At 39.7% G+C, this 21,515-nt stretch overlaps 1 pseudogene; it reads left to right on the top strand.

The window, feature by feature from the left end:
• Positions 1–11,127: 11,127 nt before the first annotated feature.
• Positions 11,128–18,532, top strand: LOC131256760 (uncharacterized; annotated as a pseudogene).
• The last annotated feature ends 2,983 nt before the right edge of the window (positions 18,533–21,515 follow it).

Below are 21,515 nucleotides of genomic sequence, written 5' to 3'. Positions count from 1 at the left end.
AAAATAAAATAAAATAAAATCAGGCCATTTCAAACTTCAGGTGGGCCAAAGTATACAAGATGAATAGATGGCTATAAAAGACTACTTTTTAACTGTCATTCTACTCTGTATGTTGGGGTCCCAGGTAGGAGTGAAACAGCCTGATTTTTGAAGCAGATGATCTAAGCATTATTTCCAATCAGATCTAGAGCTCAGATTTTACGCACGTGTTTCATATGGCAATGCCTTGTCGTGCGGATGGGCAGTGGCCTATCAGGTGGACGCGGATTTAGGTACACAGCCACCACCATTGCTGCCATTGCTGCCACTGCTCCAGCCAATCCATCATCAACCCATCTGCACCCATCAGCACCAGCCCATCTCAAATCCTCTTCTTCATCATCACCACCACCTCAAATCCTCTTCTTCACCATCACCATTATCATCATAACCACCACCATGCCACACCTCCAGCTGGGACGAATCGGGCCGGCACCACCGCGGAAAATGGGGAGCTGCCTCTAGAAAGAGGTAGTGGGCCGCGGTGTCACCGCCCATCGTGCGGCGCCGCCGCGCCAAACTGGCAGCAAACTGCGGTGTCACCGCCGGAAGCGCGGTACGCCGCCCAAACCGGACAGTAGACCGCGGCACCACCGCCCGATCGGCGTCCCACCGCTGAAATGGCCAGAGGGCCGCGGCGCCACCGCCGGACAACTTTGCTGTCCAGGGTGGTGAGCACGTGGGGCCTCCTTAGGGGTCGTCTTGCACCATGGATTGGAGGAGATTTGAAGGGATTTCAAATCCCCGTGGTTTGGCAGAGTAAAGCAAGGGGTTTCAAATCCCTTCTTCGGGTTTGAAATCCACCGTGAAAGCTTGGATTACGCCTAAAAATCATTTGAATAGTTGAAGGTGTGACATGTGTGTCGCTATACACTATCATTCCATTGGGCACATGGCCCACTAATGATGATCAGCACCCATTATCCCAGTAAATTAGTACTGTCCAAACATTGTCCAGATCTGTCCAAACATTGTTCATGTAAATCGGCACCGTCTAAACATTGTCAATGTAAATTAGCACTGTCCAAACATTGTCCAGCACTATCCAAACATTGTTCATGTAAATCAGCACTGTCCAAACATTGTCCATGTAAATTAGCACCATCCAAACATTGTCCAACACTGTCCAAACATTGTTCATGTAAATCAGCACTGTCCAAACATTGTGTAAATTAGCACTATCCAAACATTGTGTAAATTAGCACCGTCTAAACATTGTCCAGCATTGTCCAAACATTGTACATGTAAATCGACACTGTCCAAACATTGTCCAGCACTGTCCAAACATTGTTCATGTAAATCAGCACCGTCCGGACATTGTCCAGCACTGTCCATGTAAATTAACGATTAAAAATCGTTGGTTAGTCACTCTAACATGAATCTTGTGCTTGTGGCCCATCCGAGACTTGGAATTTCATCATTTTTGGGTAGAGCATATATTCCAGGGGCTTATCACAACCATTATGTCAAAAATTACATATCTCACTGATTAGAGATATTAGAGTTGATTTAGGGATTAAATTCAAACACCTATAAATATATCATGGACGGGTACTTTTGAATTAAAGTTAATTCACACTCCAGGGTGCCAAACACATTGTTGCATTAGGTGGGATTAAGATGGATGGAATTGTAAAGGTTACAATAAATGCATGTGTAAGGTATTGCCTGGATTGGGTGTAACCCATGTTTTCTAATACTATGTTTGGAATGTTTGGGAAAAAAAAATAAAAAATAAAAAAATAAATAAATCCCAAGATTTATTTTCAAATTACACTGGAATTGAACTTGGATGAAGCAAAAATCCATCATCCATGGGATTGGTAATCCCATCTCACACTTTCCAACACAAGACATCATTTTCCAAAGCCTGCAAGATTAATTTTAATCCCATCTCACACTTCTTCCAAACATGCCACTTCCAATTTTGGCCCAGGGAGGATTTCAAATCCTGGGGGTTCCCAATCCAAGGGTTCTAATTCCACTGACCAAACAGGCCCTTAAGGGGTGTTTGGCACATGGTATTGGATAGAATTAGGTGGGATGGAATTGCATTTGGTTTGTGCAGTTCTATCCAACATTTGCAGAGGATGGAAAGGGTGAGATTAGGTGGGATGGAATTGCATTTAGTTCCATGGAATTGCATTTGATCCCATGCATTAATTCCACGAATTTTGAAATCTACTACACATGTAAGCCCCACATTGATGCATGTGTTTATCCATGCCATCCATCCATATACACCATTGACACGTGATATTTCGATTATATATATGTACAAGTGAACAACATCAGTGTGAATTTAGTCCACTGATTACAATTCCATAGTCTACCAAACATGATTTAAGTTAATCCAGTGTTTTTTGTGGCAAATTTTTTATCCCAAACATGAGATTGGATGGCTGCAATACCATGGTATTTCTAGACATGCAATCATTGTAAAGTAATGATGTTAATTCCGTCTAATCATGCACCATATAAGCACTAAATTCTAGCATGTGGGTCTCAAAACTGTGTTAAAAAAAAAAAAATAATAATCTATGCAAGTGGCCTATTGGCCATCTTGCATGTGCAGTACCACCACATTTGCCAACGTGTACTTACATGAAATGCAGCCTTCATTTGTAACCACTCGTTTTCCAAGCAACAGATGAATGGCTACCATTGTTCTATTAAAGTGATTCTTGATAACTATGAGCAATCCATGTTGGATTCATGAAGCATTCAAGCTTTGTAATATAATACTTCAAAAAAGAGTTTAGTTGATCCAGACTTAGTGCAAGCGACCTTAAAAAAGATAGATATCATTAGGCATCGACTCTTAGCGGCCCAGTGTAGACAAAAGAATTACGTCGATTCCGGACAGTGTTCGGCGTGACCCGCCGAAATTTTTTGCGTCCTTCTTGGCGTTATTAGTACTTCAAACCTCTGAAATATCCTAGAACTTTCAGTTCTTCATTCTCTCTCGAAATAGCGAAACTCAAGCACGGTTTGCTCATAACCCACTAGTTATAGGATTGAAACGATAACATAGAGATACAATCTTAGGCCCTTGAAAATTTTTCTGGGATAATCGTTTGACCATAGGCATAGTGAAAGATTTATTAATCACTAATTTGGACATGAATTAAAATGAGAACTCCCTTTGACAAAGACCCGAATGACAACCTTAAAAATATGAGATTTTAACCTTTTAATAATATGAGATATTTCCTAAACATTTAGGTTGATTGGATTACGGAATTACGGGACCATACACTTGCGAAGCGTTCGCGGCTTGACCTAATTCTCAATCTTGGGTGACTATTAAAGGACTCACTGCTTTGACCGAGTAGAAGATCAGGATCCATCAGGATTAAGAAGTGATATAACGAGTTGTCTGCCTTGGTCAGGCGGACAATCGATGTATCGGATTTGAGCCTACCAAAATCATTTTTCCGTATTAGCTTGATCATGAAAAGTATAATATACCTTAGGTAAACTTTATTGTCAAACACATGGTATGATAATAACAATTTTGACATTCGTCTTCAAACCTCAAAGGTGGAAACTTTTAAGGGGGGTAGAATATAATAAGTAAGGCTAGTGTAGTTAGTATGCACCTTACCATGCATATAAACCTGAAATCAATAAAACTTAGGCAAACGAAATGATAATATCTTTATTTATTACCCTTAGGCAATTTCGGGAATGAAATTATTTTTAAGGGGGGTAGATTATAATGTTCTAAATTTTCACTATTTTGAATTTCGAAAAACTCTTGAAAATTTTCATTATAATTAACTTATGTTGTCGCTTATTGGTCTTTAACGCTTGAAGTGAGCCTATACACGGGTAGTACTAATAAAGAATCGCACAAATCCGATCAATCAACTATAGGAAGCCAATGAATCCGCCCGATCACTTAAACATCGAGCTTAGCCTCAGAATTTGTTCATGTAGGGTCCAAATTTAATTGACTTATCACTGACTAATCAAGACAACTGTAACTAAATAAAGATCTACCCAAAGTCGAGACAAGTGAGAGTCGGATGTTAATTAACAAACTAAATTAATCAGTTACCCCTTTAGCCTAAAAACCAACAACTTAGACTGACTATAATGGAATCGGCATTTTCACTAATTGTGAATAGGCCACACTACAAACTTAGTTAATCCAGACCCTAATTATTATGCATAAGAAATCTCACTACCCAATTCATTCTAAAAATGTCCCGATTATCCAAACAAGCTCTATACCGCTTGTTAGTGAGCCACTAAACCCGTGACTATAGAAATATATTTGTCTTAGTGGGCTTGACGTCCATTGTGGGACATCGAGCCGATATCGCGTTTCGAATCATTTAACTTGGAGTCGCAAGGCGAGTGCTTGAGTTGTGCGAATACCTTATATGAAAATCTAAAATTTAAGTGAAATAGGTCTATTACTCTTTCGCAAAGTTGTAACTTTCGGACCGTCGGTTCATGACCAAATTCGGGCTATCGACTGAAGATATTTCTCCAGATATATCTGTATAGTTACGGTCCCGATCGACTATCAGTGACCATTAAACAGACTTCTGATCATACCCGTCGATCGACGCATCCAAATGACGAGCCGATTTGTCTATGAGCAGATCATCGCTAGGGCCAACTATCCAACAGTGGGTGTCGACTCCTACACCCTGTAGTGGCCCACAAATGGTAGAAAAATACTCTTCTAGGGCTAGTATAGTAAAAATCTAACCCTTAGGGCCATTTACACCAAATCTGACACTATATAAAGGCCTTATTTGGGCACCCTTTCCTCTCATACGAATTTCATGCCCTAGAGCAGGAGAAAAAAAGGGAGAAAAGGAGAAGAAAAAGAGGAGAAAGGAGAAGAGAGAGAGAGAGCTTGGGTTGTAGGTGTTGATGCACCTCCGCCCTCAAATCCCATATTTAGCCGCCTCGCCGTAACAAGAGTCAGCATTAGAGTTTTTTCAATAATAAATGGAGGTAAGTTGTAACACCCTAGGTTTTCAGGGGCCGTATAGGAACTCAGCCTCCAAATTCCTGGGTGTCGCTTGTATCCTAATTATGGTGATTTGTACATAAATCAGTTTAAATGAGCAATAAAGGAATTGACTGGAACATAAACCACAACCACAACTAATCTACTGAAATAAATGTGATTAAGAAATACAAGTCTATAGGAATATCAAACGGGTCGCATAAGGCGTCGTCCGATAAAATTTATATAAGAAATGCCCAAAAGAAATGGTGTGCTAGATCCCTATTCAACAACCCATAAATAACCTGTAGAGTCCGCCTACGGTGATCCACCCATAAGCTGGACGTAGGAAAGCTTCTCTTCCCTATCCATGTTTACCTTGCTTGGCTCGTCGAGCTCCGCCTCACTTGTATCTAGTAAAGGGTCTGGTTGGTGTTTTAAAACAGTCCCAGAGTGAGAGTGAGTAGCTAACTCAGTGGGTGCCATCAGCCATAAGTTACATCAAATAACAATTCCACGGTAAATTTAATGAAAAACACACATTCATAAATCACTAACTAGTCTTTGTTAATGCGAATGCATGAGTTGTGTATGATGCATGACCTCACCCACAACACTCCCTCGAGCGACTTCGTCTCACGGTCGCGCATGACCAACACTCCCTCATTACGACCTCAACTGCCGAGTCGCCAAATCCTAACTAATGCGATGCATGAATAATGTTAGCCGAGTATTTAGTTAATTTCGTTCATCCAACAGGTTGGAAAAACTGGTACACCCCAATGATATCAATGCCTTCATCCATTCGCGAAGCCTAAACCCCTCAACGCGTGAGGCCAGGACCTCGCGATCCTTGATCCCATCGGGGTCCCCACCCCCGATTGCAAGCATGTGGGGAATGCTGAAAAGTGGGATCGCTCACGGTCACTACGGGGTGGCTCGTCACCCCAATGTAGGCCGACAACTTGGAAACAGTATCTCATTCCAACATGCCCGGCTCAAGAGACTGTGGATTAGTTTTCGGCTGTTGTCAGTGGGCGAGGGGTGTTACAGGTTTCAAACAAGCGTGAAAAAATATGGTTAACAAGCATAGTTGGTCAGTCGGTAGACTAGACTATTCAAGTTCAGGTGAGCACGTAACGCATGACATCGGGTGCAAGCAACTCATGTAGTCCCAAGACTCGCCCATTCGTGTCCGCCCAAATCAGTCAGTCTGGTCACAGGACGGTCCAACCAACGAGTCCACCCTCACAATTCTTAGTTCCTGACTAACCTAGAGAATGAGTTGTATTCAATATCACTTCAACAATTAAGAGTTCATCTTCTAGCACAAGTGAAATCATGCGCACAACACATCGAGCATGAAGTTTCAGGTTGTTAATATAAATGCAACTACTCTTAATAACATGAGTTATATGTGTTGAAAATCATGTAAGAATCAAATATGAGATGATCATGCAACACCAATTTTATGCTCAAACATGTTGAAAACCAAACAAATAACAATTTATAGTTGTATGGATGTTGGTGGACCTAATATGTAGGTTTCTAGTTAGGTTTTTTCCCAAATCATTCATGCACATCACTCTAGCATTTAAAATCATTAAATTTATCTTAAAATTGGTACTTGGCCACCTAGGGATAATGGTCCCCACCTTAACAGGAGATTTCTATTCTTTGAGAACTTAGGATTTAAGGATTTGGGTAAAACCACCAATTCCTAAATCAAGATCAAGAAGAATAACATTAATGACTAGAAATCTACACTAGGTTATTTAATTGAAGGAAAAATATACCATTCTTACCTCCGATTCTTGGCATGGGTGGATTTGGTGGAGGTTTGTAGTAGCCACCGGTTTGGTTGAGAAAATACCAACCGTACAAGTATCAAGATTCCCCCCACTCACACAAACACCCTCTCCCTTATCTTTCTCTTCATTTTCTCTCCATCTCTATTTCTCTTTCTCTTCTCCTTCACCCAAGATAGGGCATGAAATTCGTATGGGAGAAGGGGGTGCCCAAATGAGGCCCTTATATAGTGCCAGATTTGGTGTAAATGGCCTCAATGGTTGGGTTTTTACTATACTAGCCTATGAGAGGATTTTTCTAACCTCTAGGGCCTACTATGGGGTATACATATTGATATACACCGTAGGATAGTTAGCCCTAATGATGATTTATGTATGAACATGATCGGCCCGCCATTTGGATGCGCCGATCGACAGATATGATTAGAAGTCTATTCAACGGTCAACGATGGTCGATCGGGGCCACGGCTATACGGATATGAGTAGAAAAATATCTTTACTCCACGTGTACTCCACGTATGAAGTTTGGTAGTAAACCAATGGTCCGAAATTCTCAACTTTGCATAAGAGTGGACGACTCGATTCACTTAAGTTTCAGCTTTTTCCTTTAGGGTATTTGTACTTCTCATGCACTCGTCCTTCGGCTTAAGTTGAGTGGTTCTGGACACTACCCGGGTCCGACTCCTGCGAAGGACGTCGAGCCCAGTAAGACGGACATTATTCTATAGTTTTGGAACTAGTGGCCCACTAACGAGCGGTATAGAGCTTGTTCAGAAAATCGAGTTATTTCTGGAATGAATTAGGTATTGAGATTTCTCGTGGGTAATGATTAGGGTTTGGATTAACTATGTTCATAGTATGACCTATTTATAGCAGTGAAAGTGGAGATTTGGTCATGATTACTCTAAACCGTCAGTTTTAAGCTAAAAGAGTAACGGGGTTGATTTGGTCTATTAGTCAAGATCTGGGCTTTATCATATTCGGCTTCGGTTAGATATTTAATTCAGTTATGATTGTCTTGATTAGTTAACGATGAGTTAATTAGATTTGGGTCCTATGTAAGTAAATCATTGGGCTAAACTTGATGTTTAAGTGATCGAGCGGATTCATTGGCCTCCTACGGTTGATTAATCGGACTTGTGCAGTTCTTTACTGGTACTACCTGTGTATAAACTAACATTGAGTACTAGTGGTCAGTAAGTGATATTATAAGTTAATTATGAAAAAAAATTTAAGGATTTTTGAAAATTCAAAACAGTGAAAATTTAGGATGTTACATAAGTGTTGAATTCCACCTGTAATCTAGGGTTTCAATACTTATTTATCTCCATTCTCACAAGCTTGTATGCCGCTTAGGTATTTCAATGATTTTTCTCAAAACTCTAACTCAAGGAGCGCCATGAGTTGGGCAAAACGTCACAAGGTGCAGACCATTATTTCTAGGTTTTCATTTATCGACCCTTAATGGTTTCAGTTAACGATGTCTTGTGTTGAATGGGTTGTAATAGATAGCATGTTCATATTTCATGTTTGATTGTATTATATGTTATTGATTGGATATAGATGCTCACATGTACGATGAAATGTCTAAGTGGTAGAATGTGTTGATTTGTCAATGTTTACATGCTTGATTTATTGCCTAAGTGATTGTATTACTTTTTGCATGCTCACATGTTTGATTTAATACTTTAGTGAGTGTAATACTCTATGAATGCGCACGTGTTCGATAAAATGCTTAAGTGGTTGTGTAGTGAAACTTATGCTATAATTGTGTGATATAGAGTTTTAGTCCATAGAAATACTTAAGATTATTAAGATGTTGGGTCAGTCAGTAAATCGCCCAAATCAAGGGGTGACCCTAGTTAGGCCGGCCACCATAGGCTTGTCTGATTGACTTGGATGAACATGAACAACCGACAGTAGTTGGACTACACGGGTTGCTTACACCCAATGCAGGTCATGTCGTGGTTCTCCTAGGTCAATCAAATTAGTCCACTAGCCGACGGATCATGTATGTTCATAATGTGTGACACAACTAAATGGAATCTAGGATACTCCGTTCCTAATGGATGTGTCCATTCATAACCATTTGTGCGATACGATCCCCCTAAGACTCATGAGCCGGGCATGGTGGTATGGGACACCGTGTCCGAGTTGTCAGCCTATGCCGGGGTAACGACCCTCCCCATAGTGACCAGTGAGCACTGATGGAGGTGATAAACCATTGTTTGAACAGCCCCCATCAAATTACCCGGCCGATGGTTGCGTGCTAGAGTAATGTTCGAACGACATGGGCGTGAATGAAATTGGGTGACGAGGCATTTCCTTGTGGTAATTTGGTTTTATGTGTTAAGCCTGCACCTCTGTAATGCCCCAACCACTGTTCATTCAGTCTGTGGTCCAAGCGTGGGTCGGGGTGAGCTGTCTGATCCAGACCCCCTTTGAAAATAGCGCTCCAGTTGGTCGAGGCAGCGTGCTATGGGCTGTTACAACTTTAAAACTGAGTGATCATATTTGGTTTGGGTGACGACCCATATCGGGCTGATCATACATTTAGGTATTATACCATATCCTTGGAATTGTTGATTTATGAGATAAACGGGCGACACCTAAATTTAAATCAAGGGACACTGGTAAGGAATCGCTACGTGCAGCAACGAGCCACATGATCCGGATAAAGACTCATGATATAACGTCTGTATCCTAGTTTCGCCAATATGCTAGATGAATTGAACTTAATAATTACTCGACTAATATGATCATTCATTGCATTGCATTAAATTAGAATGTGGCGAAACAGGCGTTGAAGTCGCACGTTTGAGGGAGTGTTGTCATTTGCGAGCTAGGTGGTCGGAGTCACGTGTGAGGGAGTGTTGTTTGGAAATGGCATGCATCATGTCATATCTTCATATGCACATTTAACAAGGGTATTTAGGAATTGTTTGATTTTTTGTTTATCATTAATTGCGCTGATTGTGTTGATAACATATGTAACTTAGAACTAATGGAACAACAGAGTTAAATACTCACTCCCACCTGAAACGGTGTTTTAAAACACCAACCAGCCGTATCATTGATGCAGGTACTAGTGAGATCTATGACAGGTAGGCTTATATTGGGTTGTACCAACGCCGTTATGTTTTGAAAAATTGGGTGTAAATTGAAGGCTTTACACTTTAACCATCTTGGGTATGTATATTGTGGATTGTGGTTTGTATAATCCCATTTTGGGTGATCATCACTATTGGAATTGTATTTTTAACTCTTAGCCTTATATTTTTGAATCTGTTGTTATTTATACCTCGCTTTGGATCCCTAATCGGAATTGTGTTATTCTGATTATTTGTGTGTGGAATAAATTTGAATTTGAATGAGGACACACGTGCGTTTTCATTTGGTTAACACCTGGAACTTAGGATCGGAGTCTATGTACTTAAGTGCTGATTTTCGGGGCGTTACAAACTATGAGACAATGACAATGAGACTCACCTCTACACATATTTTGCATATCCATTTTTTTTTTTCTCTAGCACATTCCTAGGTATGAGCCCAAAAATTAAAGCGGATCCAAATCTCAAGTGACCACATCACATGAAATAGGGTGATTGAGTGACCAAAATCTCTAGTGACCACATCACATGAAATAGGGTGATTGAATGGCCACTATTTAGAACTTTCAGGGCTCTGGTAATATTGAAAGGAACAAACTGATATAAGCACGATCCAAAACTTTTGTGGCTCACAAGAAGTTTTTAGTGATGAGCTTTTCAATCATCACTGTTTTTAGTGGTATGGTCCACTTGCGATTTGGATTTGCTTTATTTTTGAGATCATGACTTAAAATGAGCTGGAAACCTGGATGGACAACATGGATATACAACGCATAAATAAAGTGGGCCCCATAGTAATTTGATTACAAGTGCAAAGTGTTGACATATGATTCTGTTTAACTTTAAGCTGTATTTGGTTCCAGAGAATTAGTTGACTTTGCTTATAACTTGAAATCAATTTACAGCTTATATTTAGGTATTCATTTATAATAGAGCTTTATAAATAATTAAAGGACATAATTTTTTTCATAGAAAGCCGCGGCTAACTTTTACAATAAATAAATTATTTGGTGAGTCACGTAAGCAGTCCTAACAATTCAAACACATACTAAAGTTTGACAATATTTCAATATATAAGAAGTTTCAACCTAGTCAAAATCATTTAAAAAACAAAAAATAAAAAACTATCGCCGGAAATTTCTTTATCTGTAATTTAAAACATGATATTTTATTATGTTTCAGTGTAATCGGATTACAGACCGATCTGATTAATGTCTGATATATTCATCCACACCTGATTACCTGTAAACAGATTCCTTAACAGGCATCCAAACGACCCCTTAAATTTACCTTTCCTCGTTTTCCCTCCTCTGTCTATCTCCGGCGAACTTTCCTGGCAGAAGACACGAGTCCTGCGGGATTTCCGGCCTCTGTCTCAGAAATCCGGCGGTTACTCCTGCAAGACTCTTTTAGAAATCCAGCAGGTAGGAAAGAGATACATTCGGCCCGATACGCGTCCCATCCGACAAGTTCGTCTCTCTCTCTCTCTATTGAAGTTTTCATCAACTTTTTTGGAGCGATTATATTCAGTGATGTAGATCATTAGTCTGTTGGGCCTTCACGTGGGTGTACCATGATCCAGAGATCTCCCCCAATGGGATAATCCCAACCATTCATTTTTTGGCTAGAAAATCAACCACCAAGGAGAACAAAAATGGTCCAAGATTGATGGTTAGGATCTTCCAATTTCGTTGGGGGGTGGAGGGTGGGGGGAGGATTATGCGTCATGCTCCATCTATGGTCTGGTATAGCAGACTAATGGTCTGGATCATAGAACCATGGGCCTTACTTGTCAAAACTGAAAACACGAGTACTTCTTGCATCTCCTCGCCTCGAGTATTTTGGTGTGCTCTGATTTCAGTATGCTTATGAGGTTTATATGTCCAGATAGAAAAAAAGGGGATTAGATGATTTTTAGGCTGCTTGTGGATACCCGAACAACTTGAAATGCTTGGAATTGGATTAATTCCACATTATCCAGAGTGATTGACTGGAATCAAAGCATGAGAACATTCTTTTAAGTTCTAGTTGAAAGAAAAGAAAATAAAAGAACAATTGTTGAGGGACTGCAAATATTTCTCCTTGTGAAAAAAAAATAAAAAATAAATTCGTGGGAGTTAGTTGGATATCCAAACACAACCCTCCTAGAGTAATTTTTTCCTTCTTTCATATCAAGATTCAAGAAAGATATTTACAGGATACTCTTCATGAATTCAAATGGACGTACCTTTTGTCTCTATGCACTGTAGCCAAATGTCACAAATATCATCTCTTAATTGATAGATTGAGATATTTTTGCAATTTGATTATTGTTTTTTTTTTTCTTTTCCCCAAGTATTTGTTAGCAAATGTCAGTTTCAACCTTGCTTGGGTGAAGTCAATCAAACACCGTTATATGAAATGCCTGCCAAGTTTGTAAAATAATGTGAAAGTTTTGGAAGTCTGGTTAACTCAGCTTCGAAAGTCATGGGATGGATTTCTCGTCTGGACGTTGGGTCATCCAGTTGAGAAATCTCTTAGCCCACTACCCTACATAAGCCTTCCATCAAGCTTATCATTCTGCACCAATTATCCATCTCCTCCACATGGGTCATCATCGTTACTCTTCATCACCTCCTCAAATACCAAAGTAATACAAAATCATAGGGTTCAGCTATAAAATCCTCAACATTTCTCTACCTCTCAGATGGTTGGTTTGAGCATAAAAGAGCAAAAATGAGAAAAACCCTCCAACTCCCATACATCATTCCTTATATATCATCTTCAACCTCCCAAACCTCCCTATCACTACAAACTACCCGCTAAGTCACAATCCATACCAACCAACTCTCATATATAAGTGAAGTAAAAGTGAACACAAGCTAATTGCCATAAACCACTACTCAAATGTTGGTGACTACCCAACCAGGCAAATTTAACTGATGCTATTGCAATACAACCATCTTTGTCTCTATTTTTCTTACATTCGTTTTTACTTTCCATGTTCAATTTTTGCTTATTATAGAAGATTGAGTTGCTATGGGGCATAATCCTTACCACATTGTAACCAGACACTTAGTTGGATTCTCAACTGTGTTGGCCATTTTTTTTTTTGAAACGTAACGAAAATTTTATTAAGAACAGCCAATGAGGGGAAGGCACAAAGAGTTACAATTTCAAGAAATCAAAAAAATTTACAATCATCCACTGACTTAAGGCCAGACGCCCAACTCACTACATCAATGTTGATTCTCCTTACGTTCATACTAACTGAACTATGGAGATTGTGAAAGCAACAATTGTTCCTTCCCCCCAAATAGCCCAAAATGAAGCCGTAAGACTAGCTGCCACATGATCTTGCCTTCTTTCCCCACTCCTCCCCGTTGCCAAGCCCATAGGAAGCCTTCCATGGAATTTGATACTACCCCAAATCACCACTAAGCCTCTGAATACTCCTTGAGAGCCCAAACCCACCCATTTAAACCTCAATGCATTGCCTGGACCGACCTGATGATGGAATCAGGCATATCCTTGATTTTGGTCTCTTGCGGCATTACAATCTGGTGCCTTTTGACTTCTGATTGCTTGCTTTAGAAGAGCTCTTTTCATGGGGCAGCCCATTTCCCTCACTTTCTAGGAGAGAATCTTCATGGGTTACCAGATTTGGACCCCTTTCACAATCCTATCAGTCTTGCTGCACTTGCTCTGGGTTCTTTTCTTGCTTACTCTTGATCGTAGTTAATGGACAAGGATAAAATCTGGATTTCTCTTTTTCCCTTTGCTGCTCTCCCAGCCAGTGACCCACTGTCATAGCTTTATAATTTTTATGAGCCTCCAGTTGACCCCCTCTTCACTAATTCAACCGAAATCCCCACCATATGGCCCACTTTGATTACCATTTGGTCAATCCAAGGCGAATCTTTCTTCCGCTTATTCCTTTCCGATTCTTCTTGAGGAGCTACTTCTGCCCCCTCTACCTCTGTTCAGCTGATCTTCTTTGGGATATCTGGTTTCTTTTTCCATGTTTGGGATGGGGCTGAAGTTACCCATACAGCCGCTTGCAATTCCTCCACTCTAGTGCTCCCTAAACAGTCAATGATGCCATTAGGAATATCATGAGAACTCAAATGAGGGGAGACCCTCTGGATATGGGATAATGAACTGAGGCTATCTGGATAGTTCAAATGGATTAGGGAAATGGGGGACTTATTACCCTCAACATGTTCTGTCAAATTCACATGCGAACAATCATCATCGCTCCTTGATGTCCCTATGGTTTGTGGGAGATGCCCCACAACACCTCTTTAATTGCCTCTTGACTTCAATACAGCGCCTGCAGGCGAATTATGACTTATGAGGGTGACTATCCAGCCCTAGGGCCTCTCCATGTGTTCATAATGATGACAGCTGTCACATTGCAATATTTTACCAAAATTACCAAAAAGTCCCCTGAGCATTAACCTTGCTTACCTCTGCATGTGAGCTAGGCACATTGGACTCTCTAATTCATTGTTTGGTGCCACACACACTGTTTAAAATAGTGAATACCTAGTAGAGTAGCATTCACCCCTCTGAAGCGTGAGACGTAGACTATGTAGCATAAGCTAGACGCTACTTCTAGATTTTAAATCAAGGCTGCGCCTAGTTGCACCAATTTTATGATACTCTGTGCCCAATTAGACTGAATAATAATGAATTTAACAAAATTCATGATATTTGGTGCAACCAAACACAACCTAAAGTAATAGGAAAGAGGAATGATTAAGTATAAAGGAAAAGAAAGAGCAACGAAACTTATTTAATACCATTACTTAGATTATTTTACTAAAACCATTGAAAAGATTAACTAATTTTGATTGATAATAGAAAAATATAACAAATCATTAAAAACATTAATTAATTATAATGTTGTATTGAAAAATAACTTGTAACGCGAGCTACATAGTGTATGGTTAGTCTATGTAGTGTGTAGCACATGCAAATTATCATGTAGCGTAGGCCACACGTGAGCTATTTTCATGAGCTACATAGCGTTAAGGCTAATCTACGACATTTAGTGTAAGCTACATGCTACATAACGTCGCTATTTGAAACACTGGCCACACGAGACTGGTTTGGGTATGATCTAGCTTCCATGTCTAGAACTGGCTGTCCCATTTCAAATCTTTTACCAGAAATACCAAAAATCCCCAAGTATTAACCTTATCTCCGCATGTGAAGCCAGCCACATGGTACTCTCTAATTCCTTATTTGCTGTCATGCCAGATTGGGTGGAGTCTGATTGTGGAAGAATGTCAGTAGTTAACTTTCAAGAGACTCAGGACTGCACTTACTTTGAAGTTGCGTAGACTCTTAGATTTGTACTTTTAAGGACCTCATATTGAATAAAATATCGGGTAAAACTAATAAAGGCGCCCAATGAGATTGTTTGTACATGATATGCACACACTGGCATGGAAATGCTTTGGGCAAATGCCCTACTTTCATATTCACTTAATGACTGAAACTCGTGTACATAAACCCCTTATCTCAGATTTATGCACTTAGGGCCGCAAAGGGTCATTTTATGGGGTAGAATAAAGAACATTTGACCTCAGATTTATACATCTTGCTATATCTCATCCCTGCTTTATAAATTTGCTTTATTTGCATAAATGTATCATTATTTTCACCACATGTGAATACTGGTATAAATGTTTGTGCATTATATCTCTTCATTTCAGTTGTCTGTTGCCTAGATCTTCAAATCGTTGTTTTGTGTCGTTGAGAAAATATGTTAGCCTGATGAAGAACTGCTTGTATGCATTGTCTGTTTATTTTCCTGTGCATGTATCTTAAAGGTTATCAGTTCTCCACTAAATGTTAGAAGTTTGGCCTTTGACTGTCTCATGTTGGCATTGAATTTTATCAAATGATTATCAAATTTCCAATGAGATTTTTGAAAAAGATACAATTTTTCTGTGTTTGATTGGTTTTCCTGAATACTCAGGCATCGTTTCTTGGTGAGCATCTCGGTATTGCTACCGGTTTCTATTCGGAGGAAAAGACGAATATATTTTTCTGGAAACATATTGCTGTTCTAGGATGGTCTGTATTTGTTTTCCTTTTGCAAGCTGATTTATCTATATGAATCCCACCCAGTTCATGCAATTCACAGCTGTTTGAAAACTCCTAAAAATAAAAATAAAAATCAACTTGAGTTTGGAGTCCACTCTTCTTGATAAGATTTCTTTAAGACTTGGAGAAAACCCAATTTGGTCAAGAGCAGTTCAAAACTTGGTTGGCTTGACTCGACAAAAACTTAGAAAAGCTTGATGGAACTCGACAAGACTTGACTCCCCAGACTCTACAATATATGATTTTCAAAACATTGAATATCGCTGAGTCTTGGTGTTCAAAACTGAGAAAAGAAGGAAAAAAAAAACCAAGTTACTTGACTAGAGACAGACTGTTGATTCAAGTAGAATATTCGAGTTTCAAAACTTCTATTCACAATCCTATTTGGTTTTTTGGCAGTGAGATTCCTCACTTTTAGTAGTTCTGATGGGTAGGTTATTGCATTTGCTCCAATACAATCATGTTTGAAATACCTTGTTGGCTCAGGCAGTTGTTGTAGTTTTATATAAGCTGGGTATCTTCGCTGTTTATTGTCTATGCTTGTGAGTTGTGACTGATTTCTACTAATAAGTGATATCAGAAGAACATCAGTTAAAGCTTTTGATCATTGTTACTTTTTTTTTTTTTTTTCAGCATATGTTAGAAATTTATCCATCTGCTCTACTGTACATGTGGATATGCATAAAGTGATCTTAGCCTTTCATCCAGTTGTTCACACCATGGATGATGAGCCACAGCTTAGAAGTCCCACTGATATGATGATATGGTTTCAACTGTCCACTAAATAGAAGCTTCCTGTTAAAAATTGGACTGCCACCCGTCTCTGCCATTTTGATTAGGTTTTCCTTTTCTAGACTGCAGTTTAGATGGTCTGGATCATTAAAACGTGTTCATGTACAGTAGGGATAACTTGTGGACAGAACTTTATCCTACTCAGAAAGTGTTCCTCTTTAATGTAGTTGCATTTACATGTACTGCCCTTCTCTGGTTGCTCAAATCTCATTTCTCAACTTCTCAAAAATTAAAAAAATCTTGTTTCTCAAATTTCCTAAATATGTAAATTTGAAATTTAAACTTTAGGAGTTTAGACCCATATACGTTTTCTTCTCTCATTGTGCTTAGCACTTCAAATTCTCGTCTGGCTCCCTGTGAATCCAGCCTTTGGGAAATGGATTCCATTTGTGAGGGGCTGAATTTGTGTTTGGGTCTTGAAAAAGGGTGGGAAATGAATCACAATGGGAATCTAATTTCCAAAATTTGCCCCTTGTATGATTCCTTCTCTTTAAGATGGGTTGTGAAATTTTGAGAAGTTGATTTCCATCCAATAGTCATATTTTTTGAAAATGATAGAAAGGATAAGGTTTTCCAAGAACTATTTTCCAGCGTCCAAGCACGAAAATTGGATTCAGGAGAATTGCTTTCCCAGTATCCAAACATCATAGACAATCTCTTTCACTAGGAATCTGTTTCTCGTAAACAGAATCACAACCCCTTTTATGGTTCCAGATAGCCAAACGACTCCTAATGTAAAGAAACAATCTTCAGAGACTCAGTCTGCTTGTCGATTCACTGTGCAACCCATCTAACTAGTCGTTTGAAAAAAGAAGATATCTTTGGCTTATATTTCCATATTTTCTCTCATAACATCTTTCCAAGCACGACTTTTTCATCATTGGGTTCTGTTATGTTGCTGCCAGCAGGGAATCAGTTATGGTTATCCCGCCCCCGGCCAGGGCACCGAGAATTATGAAGTATCTCAAGCCATATGTCTTGAAGATGCACTTCTCAAACAAGTTTGTGAGTGCCCAAGTCATTTACACGCCAACGGCCACAGTGGCCTCTTCTGCGAGCTCGCAAGAGAAGCTGCTGAGGCCAAGCATGGAATGCACCCGGGATGTTTCTGCTGCTGCAAAGATCGGCAAGCTCCTCGGCGAGAGGTTGCTGCTCAAAGACATCCCTGCAGTTTGTTTTCTTGAAGAGAGAGAAGAAGTACCATGTTAAGGTGAAGGCTGTGATTGATTCCTTGCAGGAGGTTGGTGTAAAACTGATCTGAGCACTCTCTTTGATTTTTGCTTAGGAACTGTTAGAACAGGCATATGAACGTTTTGGTTCAAGAAGGTTCTTGTTTGGTGGGCCTTGGAAGATCAAACAATCAAGTGTTATATGAACTATTGAGTGGATGGTGAGGCAACCATGTTGCATGGATACTTACGGAGGCTGCATTTGGATGCACTATCGTATTGGATTGTGATGATTGGCCTGATAAAGCCGAAATGGCAGAATTGCATTTGCATTTGCATTTGAGAGACTCTGACCCCAGAATGTAAAATCGTGTTACTTTCAAGTCGGACTTGAAAGGAACATATTTGCAATTTGAGGGCAATGACTTCACAGATACTCTTGATTGAGATGAGTGTTTTCAATTCAATTTGCTTGCGCATCCAAACACATCCTACTATGAACTTTGAACAACAATGCATATTCATTTCAATTGGTTTTCTGTTGCACCTTGGTGAAACTGACTTAGAGCATTTGTTTTTCTAACTATTCGATGCTGCTACATCCTTCTGCATTAGACAAGTACAAATTCAAACTGTACCAAATTTTGTACCGTGCACTGTATGGACGGTATAACCAGTGAGTACAGTGATGGGATGATCCTAACCATCCACATGGCTGTCATCAGTGGACAAGAATCAAAACTTCAAAAGGTAAATGCATCTTTGCTTCTCTCCTCTTGCTTGAATGAATTCTTTGATTTTGGACAGATGAACTGCAGGGGCCTGCTCATCAGCATCTGATGCCATACAGGTGGGGTTTATGGTTTACTGATTCAAACCATTTATATATATGATGGGCTACAATGTGGTCGAGGGGGTGTGGGATGATCCCAAACCCTCATGTTTGTCGCCTACAAATATGAGGCCGAACAGGATCATTTTAACTGTTGGCCCAGTTGGGGAACCGTGGAAGCACACGTAGGAATCAAGCAAAGTACACGCAATCACACAACTAAGCCCAAACAAGAACAATCTGAATTTTTATGTGGAAAAACTCTTTCGGGAAAAAACCACAACATAGAGCGACGAGTAATGCACTATGAAAGCAGAAAGTACAAGAGATAGTCTTACCGATTTGAGCAAGCCTTGAATCTCCTCCCTCAAACCCTAGCTGTGCCCTTGAATCCTTAGGAATGATTTAGAAAGCCCTAATACACCCCTTCTCTCCCAAATTCTGATTACACCCGATATATATACCATCACAACTAGAAAATGAAACAAATCTCACACTTACACAACTTTGCGTGCGCGTGCTCAATGGGACCTTTGATAGCATGGACCCCCCCATCGAGGATCTGTTAATGGCATCGAACTCTTTCGATGTCATCGTGTAACAACACCAAAACGTTTCAGTAACCAATATGATTTTTCCGGATTTTTTCTATGGGATCGAGCATTTGTCGATGGCATCAACATCTGCTCGATGTCATTGAGTGGTTTGTCGATGGCATCGACAGACCCCTATTACTGACAGATTTAAGACATAAAAAGCAGGCCCCACATTAAAAAATAATAAAAAAAAAAAAATTCACTTCCTCCACTGGATATAGTCTCCAGTTTAAGACCTGCAGATGGATGGAATTTCTGTGATTGTAGAGGTTTGAATGGTACACATGGTCACTCGATCATAGCCATTATCATATTGGTATTGTCATCTGTTGGAGTCTATGCTGTGATGGGGCATTAGACAAGTGAAACCGCGTTTATTTTCTATGGCATAAAAGCTGTCTTCTTTCTCTGAAATTTCAGACCGCTTTCTCTTATCTCTGCACATATAGTTGGTTTTGTTTGTTTCGTGTGTCTTCTTTATCTCTGAAATTTCAGATTGATTTCTCTTTATTGATGCCATTTCAACATGGGTTCCTTGAGGCGTGTCTATCGAACAGTCAAATGGTAGGCTGGCAGGAGAGGAGACACAATAAAGGTTCACATTCAACCAAGAAAAGGGGCGACATGTCATCCAACTATCATCTCCCAATGGTTAGGCCTCTCATATCAATGGTTTGGATCATTGGACAATGGGACCCACTTCTATGAGCACCAAGCCCAAGTCATACGGATTTTATGATGCCTCCCTGCATTTTTCATGGTATAGCTGTGGTGTGACCAAACACATCCTAAACAATTATCTTAAGCATGTTTGGGATTGCAATTCCATTAATTATCAGCCATTCAATTTTGGTCCAATCCCAGCCAGCCATTCACATCATCAACCAGTCCATTCTCAGGGTTGGTCAGAGTAGTACAATAGCTTGCTAGCTACTCTTCCATTTTTCTTATATTTTTCAGATGTTCTTCAAGGTAGAATACGCGCAACCTCTACTTCTTTACTAAATTGTAGAATTAAATGACTGATCTATACATCAATAATGGAAATCAAATAAATAAACTACTGAATAAACTTAAATTATATACATTTCAATTGATGTGTACATTTCAATGTTTATTGAGGTTTTATATGTGTTGGTAAGTATCAAGATTATCTTTTATATGATAAGGAAGGAAGTAGTTGAACCCATCATAACTATTTTTCTTTACTCAAAAAGTATATATGAAAACAAGGGATATAGTTACACAACGCGATTGTAATTTCCCATACATATCTTTAAGGATTATGATCATAATGGGCCCACTAGTATGATCATCATGGTAATCTAATAATATGATCTAGTCCGACGATCATATGGAGAAGAGGTTTTACATTTCACACTAACCTTGGATCGTGTTGTGCAGAGGGGATGTGCTCAAATCGAGGCTCATATCGAATCCATGGGCCTGGGCCATATTGAGTGAGGCAGTATGGAGGACCTGAGTGGCCAGCTCGGCCAGTCGACGCCTTTTGGTGATGAAAAATGCATTTGAGGGTGATCATGGTTTTATGACTTGGGCAGGTCTGATGCAACTCGGTTCGAGTTTACTCAGACTTGGTGAGACATGGTATTCTTAGGACCAGATGAGCTGGTCTGAGTTGCCGAATCTTTTAACCATGGGCTTGATTGATGGACAAAGGGCCCATGCATATAGTGATGGAGATGGTGGGTAGGGCTGTCAGTGGGCATGGCCTGGGGTACGTCTTGGCCCAGATTTTGATCGGTTTCCAGCCGGGCTGCCATACTGGCCCAATTCAAAATTTTGATTTTCAGGCTCGAGCCTGGCCCATTGACAGTCCTAGTGGTGGGTCTGATGGGTGACTGATATAGGATGGGCGTGATGAGGTCGATCACCATCTTCCTCAAGGGGATAAGAGATTCCTCGAATCCACGAGGAGATATATAAAATAGAAATAAATTTTAATAAAATTGAAAATAAGTTGATTGATGGATAAAAATGAATTTACAATCCTTTAAATAGTACAAATCTAGTAAGAAGTTTCAGAATCAAACTCTTAACTCCTAAAAATTGTGACTTATTATAAATAGTAAACTTACCA

Source organism: Magnolia sinica, chromosome 9 (assembly GCF_029962835.1).
Source record: "Magnolia sinica isolate HGM2019 chromosome 9, MsV1, whole genome shotgun sequence".
Taxonomy (NCBI): domain Eukaryota; kingdom Viridiplantae; phylum Streptophyta; class Magnoliopsida; order Magnoliales; family Magnoliaceae; genus Magnolia; species Magnolia sinica.
The sequence above is the reverse complement of the archived record's forward strand: the minus strand, read 5'-3'. Positions and strand labels throughout refer to the sequence as shown.